Here is a 14,174-nt window from a genome sequence, read left to right on the forward strand (position 1 = left end):
CCATGCTCATTCCAGTTGTTCTGCCGTAAAGGTCGCTTAGGCTTTTACTGTATAGATATGCATAGCCCATGGACACAGGCAATAGAGGAATGAAGACTTGGGGTGAGGGAGGGGGATTGGGAGGATGGGGTAGAGGAGAGGAGGAAATGGGAGACATCTGTAATATTATCAACAATAAAAAATATATATTTAAGCCTGGCCAGTGTGGCTCAATGGTTGAGCACTGACCTATGAACCAGGACATTGCAGTTTGATTCCCAGTCAGGATACATGCCTGTGTTGCAGCTCTGTCCCTGGTAGGGGGTGTGCAGGAGGTGGCAGATCAAAGGTTCTCTCTTATCATTGATATTTCTATCTATCTCTCCCTCTCCCTTCCTCTCTAAAATCAATAAAAAATATATTTAAATATATTTTAAATAGAAAATATCAATCAATAAATAAAATTTTCAAAAGCATGGAGAAAGTCTGAGCCCCTCCATCGAGAGTTGACTTTGTCTGGATTGTGGGGCATCGAAGGGGAAACATAGGGCTACTGGAGATAAAAATTCACTGCAAATAGAATATATATGAGGGAAAACACATAGAAATGTTAAAAATTAGTGTATGCAAAGTAGAGGTTATTGTCCTATTATATTGGTATTGTCCTAAAGAACTGTCTATTGTTCTAGCTGCACCATATAATCAAAATATAAATAAAATAATGGTGAATTACAGGTCAGTCTAATTTTGTAAGGAACTAAACACCAAAAGTGGTCATCTATCAACAGATACCAATCATTAGTACCATTGCTTCACACATTCTGCTTAACCCAGCTGTGATTCCTGAACCTATTTCTACAAGTACAAATACTAGTAAGAAATAATTTCCTAAGAAGAATTTAGTTTTAAGGTCTCCTAGACACTGCTATAAGGAACCTTTAAAAAAATATTGAAATGCCATCTGCTAAAAAATATTCTGGCATGACAAATTTAAACAATGTGAAACCAGAGAGATTAAAAACATGGTACAATCATATCACCAATCTTAGCTGGCATTGAAAAAGCAGATGTTAGAGGAAACTTTAGAAAGTATTCTATTTGCATATAATAGCTCTAAATTTTTCTCAAATGTCTTTGTTATAACTCTCACACTATTCATATGCCAATGAGATCTTTGTGGTTTTATTTTTGGAATTATTAATTTGTCAGACTGCACTGCTTCTTCTGCATCTAAAATCATAACTTTTGTTTTAGGAGAATACGAGAGTTACTACTGTGATTAAAATCAGCACTTTCAAATATTTCGATGGTATTCCAATAGCAGGCCATTTGGAGACACAGGTGCTATTTGGGAGAGTTTAATCTGCTAATATATTTTATTTGTTTTTTTTTTGTTTGTTTTTTTTAATATATTTTTATTGATTTTTTTACAGAGAGGAAGGAAGAGGGATAGAGAGCTAGAAACATTGATGAGAGAGAAACATCGATCAGCTGCCTCCTGCACACCACCCCACTGAGGATGTGCCCGCAACCAAGGTATGTGCCCTTGACCGGAATCGAACCCGGGACCCTCCAGTCCGCAGACCAACGCTCTATCCACTGAGCCAAACCGGTTTTGGCTGCTAATATATTTTAAATTAGCAAGACAGAGTGAGAAAGTGATGTCTATCTCCAACTACACATTCACTGGCATAGAACTATTTATTAGTCGCCTAACTTATCATTTAGTGGAATCTTATTTTTAATGAATGGAAATTTATCTTTAACCTAACCTTAAAAGTCAAAAATTCTGAAGTGATTTCTATGATGTACTTCACGAAACATCTTCAATGACAGAAGAAAACATACATAACAAGTATAGATCAGTCTGGAAGTCCTCTTTCACTTTGTTCTTATGAAGAAATATCACATTGTCACCTATTAAAGAGCAACCAGGTGCATGCATACGCTATTTACAAAAATATAGCCCCTTCTGAAGAAATTGCTGCAGAGTTCTGCTTAAAAAGATGCTCGTGTAGCACCTTAATATTTAGCACTTGAACCACAATGGGACTTAGGGGGTATGTAGCACCACTTGAAGTCTCTCCATGGCCAATTAAGTTGAAAGCAATATTTGCCATACAGGATTCTCACTTAGAGAAATAGCTAAACCAAATAATTTAAGCATGTTGAATGGGAAATGGGCCCAGAGTATAAAGTTCAAGCCTATGGGTGCTTTCAAATCCAAAGGAAGTTTTGGTAAAAGGCAATTGGGAGGAGATTAATAGATTCATTGAAGATATAAGCCAAACAATAAGCCAACTAGTTGCTGTAGAAAAATGTGCAACTGAAAGAGCTTTTCCAGGGTCTGAATAAACCCCAAACAATGACTTCAAGAACTATCCCTTCAAAGGAGCCTGAATTTGATTAGATTAGTGTGTGCAGCAATTTATTTCCCAAGGCATTTTTACAAGCAATAGAGTGACCAACCAGCAATTAATGGAACTTCACAGGGGGTGTGGTCAGGTAACCAGAAAGACCAAGAACCTTACCAAAATGACTGTCCTCCCCCAGTGACCGCAGGCTTCCTGTATCTCCAAGGATGCACCTCTGAGGAGCAACCAGAGGCTTCTTCACTGTGTGTGTGCTTGGGACAATGGGGGGTTGGGGAGAAAGAGACTTCACTAAAATATACTTACCATAATAGCAAAAGAGGCTGGTGGGAACAAAGCTGTATTGGGCTAAGAATTGACTTCAGATGTTGACTTGAATATATAGGAACAGGTGCAGAAAACCTGAAATGATAACTAAGGTGGCTAATATAACAAAAGCTATAAATATATACTCGGTCTCCTCTCTTCTCTCAGCTTCCTTAAAAGACATAAAATTGTGCAAAATAATAATGTTAACAATGTATTGCTGAGTTTATAACATGTACAGACATAATACATCCTCTCTAATAATAGACAAATATGCAAATTGACCATACCTCCGACACACCCACAAGCCACACCCATCATCCAATCAGAGCGAGTATGCAAATTAACCCACACCAAGATGACTACAGCCACAGAGAGCAAGGTTTCCTAGGTAACAGAGGAAGCCAAGCTTTCCGCCTGCCCTAGCCAGGCCTAAGCCTCCACTCAAGCTACAAAGTTTCAATTATAGAAGGTAAACAAATTCAAACAAATGGCTGCAGAATGGAGCTTGAGAGAGCAGGCCAAGGTTGCCGCTGGCAACAGGGGAAACAAAACTTTTCGCACACCCTGGCCGGGCCCACCCGCTTAAGGCAACAAAGTTTCAATTATAACACCAACACAAATGGCTGCCGGCTGGCCTCGGAAGGAGCCCCAGGCTTGGCTCCGCTCCAGGCTACAAATTTTCAATTGTAGAAGGAAAATAAATTACAGATACCAGAGCCTCCGCTTGGGTCGCCAGGGGGCATGGCCCGCCTGCAAACCACCACAGGCCCCTCGCTCAGGCCGCCCCACACCCCAAGGGAAACCCCACCTGATCCGGGACGCCCTTCAGGGCAAACCAGCTGGCCCCCACCCCTGTACCAGGCCTCTATCCTATCTAATAAAAGAGTACTATGCAGATTTATCATCACTGCAACACACAATATAGCTGCCCCCATGTGGTCAAAGATCCTGCTCCCATGTGGACACAAGATGGCCACCACAAGATGGCCAGCAGGAGAGGGCAGTTGGGAGGCACCTCGCCTGCAAGGGAGGGCAGTTGAGAGGGACCAAGCCTGCAAGGGAGGGCAGTTGGAGGTGATCAACCTTGCAGGAGAGGGCAGTTAGGGGTGACCAGGCCGGCAGAGGAGTGAAGTTGGGGAGCAAACAGGCTGGCAGCAGAGTGGTTTAGGGGGTGATCAGGCTGACAGGCAGAAGCAGTTAGGGGCAATCAGGAAGGCAGGCAGGCAAGCAGTTGGGAGCCAGCAGTCCTGGATTGTGAGAGGGGTCCCAGATTGGAGAGGGTACAGGCTGGGCTGAGGGAAAACCCCCTCCGTGCACGAATTTCATGCACCGGGCCTCTAGTTTATTATAAGTACCTAAATGAAAAATACTTGAGGCAGGCAGGATTCATTCTTTCACACTTTTTATTTTTTTTAAATTAATATACTTAACTAGAGGCCCAGTGCACGAAATTCATGCACGGAGTGGGGTGGGGGGAGGTAGAGACACCTTAGCACTGCCTGCACCCTCTGCAATTCGGGACCCCTACACCTTTTTCTTATCTAGCTAACCTCTTCACATTTAAAAAAATTAACTGAAATATCACCTACTCTAGGAAATCCTCTTTGAACAAATGTCTTTACAATCTGTATTATTTTCATAGTATACCATTCTTTTTCTTTAACAGCTGCTTAGAGTGAATGCAATGTGCTTTTCATTCTTGCATCTGAATTTTTTCTTCTTGCTCTTGTAATAGCAAAGCTTATCCAATTTACATTTGCCCTTCAAGGGCTTATATTTGGTTCAGTTTCTAGTTGGCTCCCTGCTTTATTTTTAAGCAATAAATTTGGGTTGTGATAGTAAACCTCACTTATAATCAAGCCTGTATGTCTCTCTATCTGAATATTTCTATAATACTTATCACTTTAGCATACCAGAGATTGCCTTCATTTATAGAAAATAACAATAAATGTCACCTGATCATTGGATGTTCTAGTAATATCTTATTTATTTTTTATATATTTTATTGATTTTTTAAAGAGAGGAAGGGAGAGGGATAGAGAGTTAGAAACATCAATCAGCTGCCTCCTGCATACCTCCCACTGGGGATGTGCCCACAACCAAGGTACATGCCCTTGACCGGAATCAAACCTGGGACCCTTCAGTCCGCAGACTGATGCTCTATCCACTGAGCCAAACAGGTTTTGGCAATCTTCTAGTAATATTTTATAGCAAGATGTATTATTCTAGTAATTTAACTATTACAAAACTGAGGCGTATAGAAATAAATTACATTGAACAATAAAGAATGACTCAAATATCAAAGCATTGTGCACTTAGGGCCTCCCTTGTCCTGTGCCTCAGATATCATAGCATAGTTCACAGTTCACATGGAACTCAGCTTCCTTTAAAATAGAAAGGGATGCCATACTCATGAAGCAGCTACTTCCACATATATTTTTTTTATTTAATTCATAGCATATACTCTTTGTACTAATTATTGGAAAATCATCCTAGCAATTGCCTCTGTTTCTCTCTGTATTTTTGCCTTACATTCTGATGTTATTACTTTGCTTTTATCATCCACTCGCTCTAATAAGATAGTGAATTTATTTAAGGGCAGAGATCATGACTTGAGCTTGTGTTTCTCTGTCATGGTGCCTAGATAAATACTCAAAGGCCATCCAGTCCAAATGACTTGTGATGAGAGAGGCCCACTGTTGCTGGAGACCTCTGATTTTTATTTAAGGGCCTCACTTGTTCTGTGCCTTTACAGAGGGGTAAGTAGGGGCTGAGGGAATTTGAGGAAACCCAGACAGAATTCTCTTCCTAAAATATTTTGCTAAGCTGGCCCCCCTGGGGCCACTGGGCATTTGTCCAATTAAAACCCAGACACACAGCAATAACAAAGGCACTGGTCCATGGGGATCAAACCTGCAGGAACTCACCCCCGCATTCAGGACCAGGCCGCTGGGTAGACCTGGGCTGGTGCTCCTAACTCTGGGGACAGGGAGAATTCCCTTGGCTGTACCCCGTGATCTCAGGTCAGCTCTGCCTGGTCTGCTCTGCTCCCCCGTGATGGCGATGGTGGGTTTGGCTTGGCCTGGCTTGCTCTGCTCCCCCGTGATGGCGATGGTGGGTTTGGCTTGGCCTGGCTTGCTCTGCTCGCCCCGTGATGGCGATCGTGGGTTCACTCAGCCTGGCCTGCTCTGCTAGCCCTGTGACCACCATCGGGTCTCGGCTTGGCCTGGCCTCTTCACCCTGTGATGGTGGGGCAGGGCAGCTTAGGGCACTGCCCCCTGCCACCTGCCCAGGTCCCCTTGAATCCGCCGGAGGCTTAGGTGTTGTTGCTCCTACAGCCTGCATATGCAAATTAACCTCCATCTTTGTTGGGTTAATTTGCATACTCACTCTGATTGGCTGTGGGCATAGCAAAGGTATGGTCAATTTACATGTTTCTCCATGTTAGTGTAGATAGTTTGTCTAATAAAAGGAAAAAAATTAAACTCAATAAAACCAAAATAACCAGACTGCTTATTCACTTCTTAGTTCTTTTGATGTTATACAAACACAAACTCAGATTATTCCTTCAGTTGAAAAAAAAAAAATCCAGAAGTATTTACTTGGGAAAATCCAGGTTCAAAAGATTTACCAAAGCCTGAATTTTGTCCTATGGCTATTGAAATCAATTGTATTTAGAGGACATTGATTTTGTTTAATAGCTAAGATGTAATGAACAATATTCACCCTTTTAAAGTGTACAATTCAGTGGTGTTTTATTTTTCAAAAATATATTCAGAGTTGTGCAATTAGAATCATTATCTAATATCAGAATATGTTTATCACCCCAAAAGGAAACTGTATCCATTAGCAGTTCCTCTCTGCCCCTTCATTCCCAACCACAGAAACCACTATTTATGTTTTTTGTGTGTAAATTTTCCTATTCTGGGCATTTCATATAAATAGAATTACATAATATGTGACCTTTTGTGATTGGCTTCTCTCACTTAGCATATTTGCAAGGTTCATCTATGTTGTAGTGAAACCAGACAACCAATGAGTCCGGGCTGCCTATCACTACTTGAGCCAATTCAACAGAGACAGGATTGAATCATATGTGAACATTTATTCTAATAATGCGGGCAATATGGGAGAGCAGCAGGTCATCCACAAAAATCTGCTCTGCAGCCCCCCATAAAGCCAGCTGCTTATATGGGGTAGGACAAAAATTACTTGGGGAAGTAGGGATTACAGGTATGGTGAGGTAGGCAATGTAGGTTGGGGTGGGACTCCATTGTTTGAGCATACTGAAATTTCCATGATAATAGACAGTTCTTGAATGAAAATGGACCTCATTCCAAGGTGAACTCTCAGGTCCAAGGTTGACTCCCAGTTGGGGGAGAAGGGTGCATACAACTCCCAGCCAGGTTAGAATGTCCTTTCTTTAACAAGAATAAGGCAATCACAGTTAACAGAGCATGATTATATTTCCTATAACCATAGCTAGTTCCCAAAATTCTATTTTTGCCCCTAACAGTAGCACTGATCAATACTTCATTACATTTCATGGCCAAAATATGTTCCATTGTATGAATCACAATTTGTTTATCCACTTGTCAGTTGATAGACATTTAGTCTTCTACCTTTGGTTATAATGAATAATACTTCTATGAACATTTGTGTACAGGGATTTTTTTGAGCATACACATTTTTAATTATCTTGAATATATACTTAGAAGTAGAATTAATGGGTTATATAGTAATTGTATGTTCAACATTTTAGGAAACTGCCAGTCTGTTTTTTAAGGTGGATATACCATTTTACAATCCCATCAACAATGTGATAAGACTTCCAACATCTCCATAGCCTCACTGAGCCTTATCATTGTCTTTTTATTTTAATCATCCTAATGAATTTGAAGTAGTATCTCCTGCAGTTTTGATTTGCATTTCTTTAATGACTGCTGTTGAGCATCTTTTCATGTGCTTGTCTGTGTGTGTGTGTGTGTGTGTGTGTGTATGTGTGTGTGTGTGTGTTTGTGTGTGTTTGAGAACTGCCAATTCAAATATTTTGCCCATTTTAAAATTGGGTTATTTCCTTTTCATTGTTGAGTTATATTTTTATACATTCAGATACAAGTCCCTTATCAGTTTTATGATTTACAAGTATTTTCTACCATTCTATGATTTGTCTTTTCACTTTCTTAACATCGATATCTTAATTAATGCTGTTCCTCTCTTTTTATTTACAATGAATAAAAAAGAATACAAACTTTGTGCAAATGAATAGATATAAGTGCTCTGAAGGAAGGGCAGAAATAGAAGACAGACTGATAAAACTCAGGGGGGTGGGGGTGGGGAAACAGGAAGTGATTAACCAAAGAAATTATATGCATATGCATAACCCATGGGCACAAACAATAGTGTAGTGAAGGGCTGGGGAAGAGGCAGGAGTGGGGGGGAGGGAGGCGGAAAGGGGTCAATGGGAGAAAAAAGGGGAGACATCTGTAATACTTTCAACAATAAAGATTAAGAAAAAGAAAGAAATGAGACTTAGCATTTGAGTGTGAATCACATCATTCTCAATGCTATAACACCAAATCTGTAATTTCAACACAGAAAAGTATACCTGCCATATCTTATTTCTAAAATCCAGGACCTCCAAACTCAAATCAGAGTCTGCCATCAAAAACCCAATCAACTATAAATTCTTGCACTATGAATATCTCCAGCAGAGAGCACTAATGTCTTTTGAATATTTAGCGTAAGTAGCTTTAAAGCTAGAAAGGGCTTAAGGAGCAGGTACCACCCTATCCCATTCCCACAGATCTGGGAACATAAAACACAAGGGCATTTATTCCAAATCAATTAATAGTTTATTGAGCACACACTATTACCAGGTACCATGTTAGTCCTTGGTAAGCCGAAAAAGATATACTTCTTACCCTCAAGAAATTTAGAGTTTTACATAGATGTTTACCTCCATCTCCCAATAGCCTAATCTTCCATTAATCAAGGAAAGCATTTAATAACTAATCATCCACTTCCCTATCTCTATCCCTCACACACACACACATGGAATAACTGTCCTTGGTTGGAAATAGTAAGTTCAGGAGGGGTTTAGACATAATCTAGTCAAAGCCTGACATTTTATACGTGGAAACTCTAAACCCAGACTGGGCAAGTAATTTACCCAAGATTATAATTAGAATTAAGATGAATATGGGACTTACTATATGCCAGGAACTGCTCTAAGCATATATTTTTAAAATATATACATATAAATAGATTTAATTGATATTTAGAGAGAGAGAAGGGAGAGAGAGAAAGAGAGAGAGAGAAAGAAAGAGAGAGAGAGAAACATCAATGAGAGAGAAACATCTATCAGCTACCACCTGCACACCCCCTACTGGGGATCAAGCCCACAACCTGGGCATGTGCCTTGATGGGGAATCAAACCGGTGACCTCTTGGTGCACAGGATGGTGCTCAACCAACTGAGACACACTGGCTGGGTTCTAACCATATTATTCATTTAATTCTCACTACACCCATTTTTCAAATAGAAAACTAAGGCACAGAGAAATTAACAAAAATAAAGTAAAAGGATTCCACATAAGGGCAAAGCCAAGATTTAAACCCAAGTAGTCTTGTTCCAGAATCCATGCTTGTAGAACTATGCTATACTATTTAGGTAACTATTAATAAAGGTAGTCATAATTTTTGAACTCGTGTCTTTATGCTTTCTTGTCATTTTATGCTAATCATCATGGTCTCCTGCCCCGGCCAGCGGGGTCTTCTAACGGGGGTACCGAGGCGGCGCACCTAAGAGAATGAGAGACAGACAAGGGACGCAAAGAATGGAGGCAAGACAAAGGGGTTGCTGATCAAGCCTCAAAATTTTATTTTTTACAGCGTTCTTTATATGTGATTTCTAGAAGGGTGGATGCCTAGGAGGGGTGGGGGCTGACCTAGATAATCGGCTAAAGTCGTAACTATAGATAAAGGGTGTGGCGGTTGAAGGGCGGCTACAGAAGGAATGCTTTGTCCTCAGGCAAGAGGAAGTGGGCCTAGTTACAGTAACTTACTGAAGGTCAGAGTTAATCCTTTGACCGACTCTTGGCTCCTCACAGTTTCCAGCATCTCCAAAGAGAATGCTCTGGTCAAGAATCATCGAAGCTGGTTTGGCTCAGTAGATAGAGCACCTGCCTGCAGACTGAAGCATCCCAGGTTCAATTCCAGTGGAGACATGAAAAGGGTGGAGACATGAAAAGGGATCACCCCGAACCTGCATGCTCTAGTTAAGAAACCAGAGAACTATCTCAGCTGCAGACCCTGAGGTGCGAAGGGTCTTAATCCCACACCGGCTCATCAGCTAGACACACCAGTGCCAGGGAAAGGAGCCAGCGTACCAACAGGCTGTGAAAGTCAGCATGAATTCCATCTACGAGGGTGAGACAGGAGACTGTTGGAAACTCAGTTGCCCTCTTAAAAAGCCAGTGCACAAAATCTTGTTTGTAGCCAATCACCCTGAGCTCCAGCAGAGGGAAGGAGCTCAGAGTGGACTGAAGTCATACAGGAGAGACTGGGTTGTGTGACTTCTGGGAGAGGGCTGGATGGACAGCCACCAATGCTCCCGTGCTGAGTCCCTCTCCCACACCACCCACAGGCATCATCTGTCCTGGGTCCAGCACTCCCACTCATGTGGGAATGCACTAGCCCCACCCTCCTGACTCTCTGTGGCCCTGTCCTCCTAAATCACGTTACAGAGGAGTCTGCTGGTTATAGCCAGCCTGGGCACCCAGTGCAGACTTCATTGGAAGACTCTTGAGGAGGGCCAGTCAGGCTCAGGGAGTATCAGAGTTGCACAGATAAAATTGCATTGTAGGGCTCTAAAGGGAGGGCCATTTTTTCCCCAGTGCACACCTCCCAACTCCCTGTCACCCCATCCTGCTGAGCTCATGCCCTGCAAAGGAGTCTGCTGCCTGATCCTGTGGTGTAGATTTTCTTGAAGAGATCTGAAGGGCTAACTCAGAGGGAGTCAGAGGCTGAGTTGTGTGGTTCTAGGGCAGTGGCAATTTCCTCTCCCACCCAAGCCAGTCCCCCAGTGCCAGAGCAGCAGCACCTCTCAAGCCAGTGCAGCAGCAGCCCACCCACTGGTGTCAGAGTAGGAGCACCCCATCCCCCAGGGCAGATCCACTAGCCCCTCCACTAGAGAACCACTAGCTCCACCCTCCCAACTGCCAATTGGCCCGCCCTCCAAAGCTTGAGCAACATTGTCAGCAGGCTGTGCCAAGCCTGGTGATTGTGCAGAAGACTCTCCAAGAGATTTGGGCAGACTCTGGGAAAACTGAGTTGTATGGTTCATGGGCGGGAGAAAAACTGAGTTGTATGGCACATGGGCAGGAACCATTTTCCCTCACTTGCCCATTGACACCCACACATTCCTGTGCAGAGTTCTCCCTCAACATGGCCAAATATTGATGAACTCCGATGGCCTCACCCTGATGACTCCTGGAAACCCTATCTCATCACAAAGGTCTGAAGGTATCCAGAGGATGGCGGATGACCTTAGTGTACCCTGAGAATGTGCTGAGTAGCTTCAGATGTAGCACTGGTGCCAGATTTGAATCGGTATTAATCTGGTGAACACCAATTGCCCCTGCTTCATGACTCACTAAAAACCAATCCCACACAACTTGCATACTACCAGAGTCTGGTTCAGTGAATCAGACTAACAGGTGGTTAGCAGGCGGAAGACTGAACTTGAAGAGATTTGGGCTTTTTGATGGCCTGCCCCCACGCTTGGTGCTGGTGGAAGCCAGCCTTGGTGAACAGGTTGGCCCCTCCCATATACATCCAGGCCCATGAATGCTTTGTAGCTCCAAACAGGTAGCCCAGGGCCGGTCACAAGCAGCTCTTGATATAGACTTGTACTTGGGTCCCTCCAAAGTGGTGCCAAAACATACACAGAGACAGGATTCAGACCACATCAGAGCACAACCAATTTAACTCTACATGCCTCACACCCAAAGGGAGATTTTGGCAGGCACCAGACCCTGTTAGAGTGAATTCTTTCTTTCTTTCTTTAATTTGGGACAGAGGGGGTTATTGATTTTGACAGTACATTTATTAAAACTGGGGACAATAAAACAAGGAAGGGTTTAGGATAGAAGAAGCAATAAGAGAGAGCCTAGGAAGGGCTGTTTTGGCTCACTGGAAAGTCAGAGGAAAGGGGCCTTCGAGTTAGTTTCAGAGGGTTAGCCCAGAATGAGCTGCTGCTGGCCATTGCTCCCCTGGTTGCAAGTCTTATGGGGACCGTTTCAGTTTAGGAAATGCATGCCTGAGAGGGAAGAAAGGTGCAATTATGTTCTTGAGAGGGAAAGAGCCTGATGTCTATGTTCACCACTCTTATTCAACACTAGTGTCCTGGTGCACAGATTCATGCACACTGAAAGGAAATTAATTAATAGAATTAAATTAATATTTTAATATCTCTATTTGCCCTTCCTCTATAATGGAAATGTCAACCAAATTCACAATCGACAATGACAGATCGAGACACATGTGTGCAATTGGCCCCAGTGAGAGCTTTATATGTATCTCACATGTGCAAGTCAACTTAGCCATATATATATCTATATATATATATATATATATATATATATATCCTATCTAATAAAGAGGGAATATGCTAATTGACCATCATGCCCTCACAAAGTTGGCATCACCCACAGCCAATAAGGAGGGAATATGCTAATTGACTGTCACACCCTCAAAGATGGTGGCACCTACAGCCACAAGATGGTGGCGCTCAGTCCCCTCAGCCCCACCGGGGCAGCAGGCACATGGAACAGCTGGGCCCACCTCCAGGTGGGTCTGGCTGCTCTGTGCACCTGCCTCTGGAGTCCCCCAGTCCCCTCAGCCCCCCAGCCGCCCAGGGCCAGCCTGAGGCACAAGCAAGCCTCAGATGGCAGCTGCCCAGCTACCCAGGGTCAGCCTGAGGTGCAGGCAAGTCTCGGATGGTGGCTGCCCAGTCGCCCAGGCCACCCAAGGCTCAATTAACTAGGGCCAGCCGAGGCTTGCACTGCTGGCAGTGGCAGCAGCAGAGGTGTGATGGGGCATCACCTTCCCCTGAGGGCTCGCAGACTGTGAAAGGAGGCAGGCTGGGCTGAGGGACCCCACCTCCAGTGCATGAATTTTCATGCACAGCAAAAAAATAAAAAGTTATCAAGAAAATGAAAATGCAACCCACTGAATGAGAGAACATATTCACCAATGATACATCCAATAGGGGTTAATATCCAAAATTTATGAATAACACATACAGCTCAACTCTAAAAACAAACAAACAATCCAATTAATAAGTAGGCAGAGGACCTGAATAGACAATTCTCTAATGAGGACATACAAATAACCAATAGACATATGAAAAGATGCTCAACATCACTAATCCTCAGAGAAATGCAAATTAAAACCACAATGAGAAATCACCTCATACCTGTCAGAATGGCTAGCACCAATAAATCAACAAATAACAAGTGTGGTGAGAATGTGGAGTAAAGGGAACCCTGTGCACTTTGATGGGAATGCAGATTGGTGCAGCTACTCTGGAAAACAGTATGGAGATTTTTCAAAAAAATTAAAGTGGAACTGCCTTACAACCCAAATATTTCACTCTGGGTATATATTTAAAGAAACCCAAAACATTAACTCAAAAGAATATATGCACCCCTATGTTCACTACTATGGAGAGCGGCTACAGCGTTTGGACAGGTTCAAGCCTTGGACTAATGAGAGGGCATGGTCCTCTTATGGCAAAGCCATGTGCAGGTCCCAGCTTGGAGGGCAAACCCCTCCCAGTACAATTATAGCCAAAGGCTATGGTTATAAGTTTGACCTTATGATCTGACCTGTGGTCCCAGGTGGCTGAGTGATGTAGGCTTGATAGAGTTCTCAGGTGCATATAATTAAGTAGATTTGAAACTCAGGAGAACATTGTAAACATCTTGACCATGCCCTTGCTTTGCCTCAGGGTATCTGACTATAAATAAAGACTCAGCTTACAGGCTGTGGCTTTGTCTCTCCATCTGAGAACAGTGTCCCACCTGGCCCCGACTGTATTCTCTTGTCTGTCTTCTTTAATCCTTCACCGCCCCTCCTCAGGTTCACTTCTGGCCGTGTTGGATGCAGTTCACACTACAGCCTTATTTACAATAGCCAAGATATAGAAGCAAGCAAGTGCCCATTAATAGATAAGTGAATAAAGAAGAGGTATTACATATATACAATGGATAATTACTCGGCCTTAAAAGGAATGAAATTTTAGCATTTGTGACAGCCTAGAGGGTATTATGCTAAGTGAAATAAGTAAGTCAGAGAAACACAAACACATATTATTTCATTTATTTATGAAATTTAAAAAACAAAATAAATAAACAAACAAAATTGAAATATATTCATAGATACAGAGAATAGACTGATGTTAGCCAGAAGGGAGGGAGCTTGGGAATTGGTAGAAAAATGTGAAGGGATT

This window comes from Eptesicus fuscus, chromosome 9 (assembly GCF_027574615.1).
Source record: "Eptesicus fuscus isolate TK198812 chromosome 9, DD_ASM_mEF_20220401, whole genome shotgun sequence".
Taxonomy (NCBI): domain Eukaryota; kingdom Metazoa; phylum Chordata; class Mammalia; order Chiroptera; family Vespertilionidae; genus Eptesicus; species Eptesicus fuscus.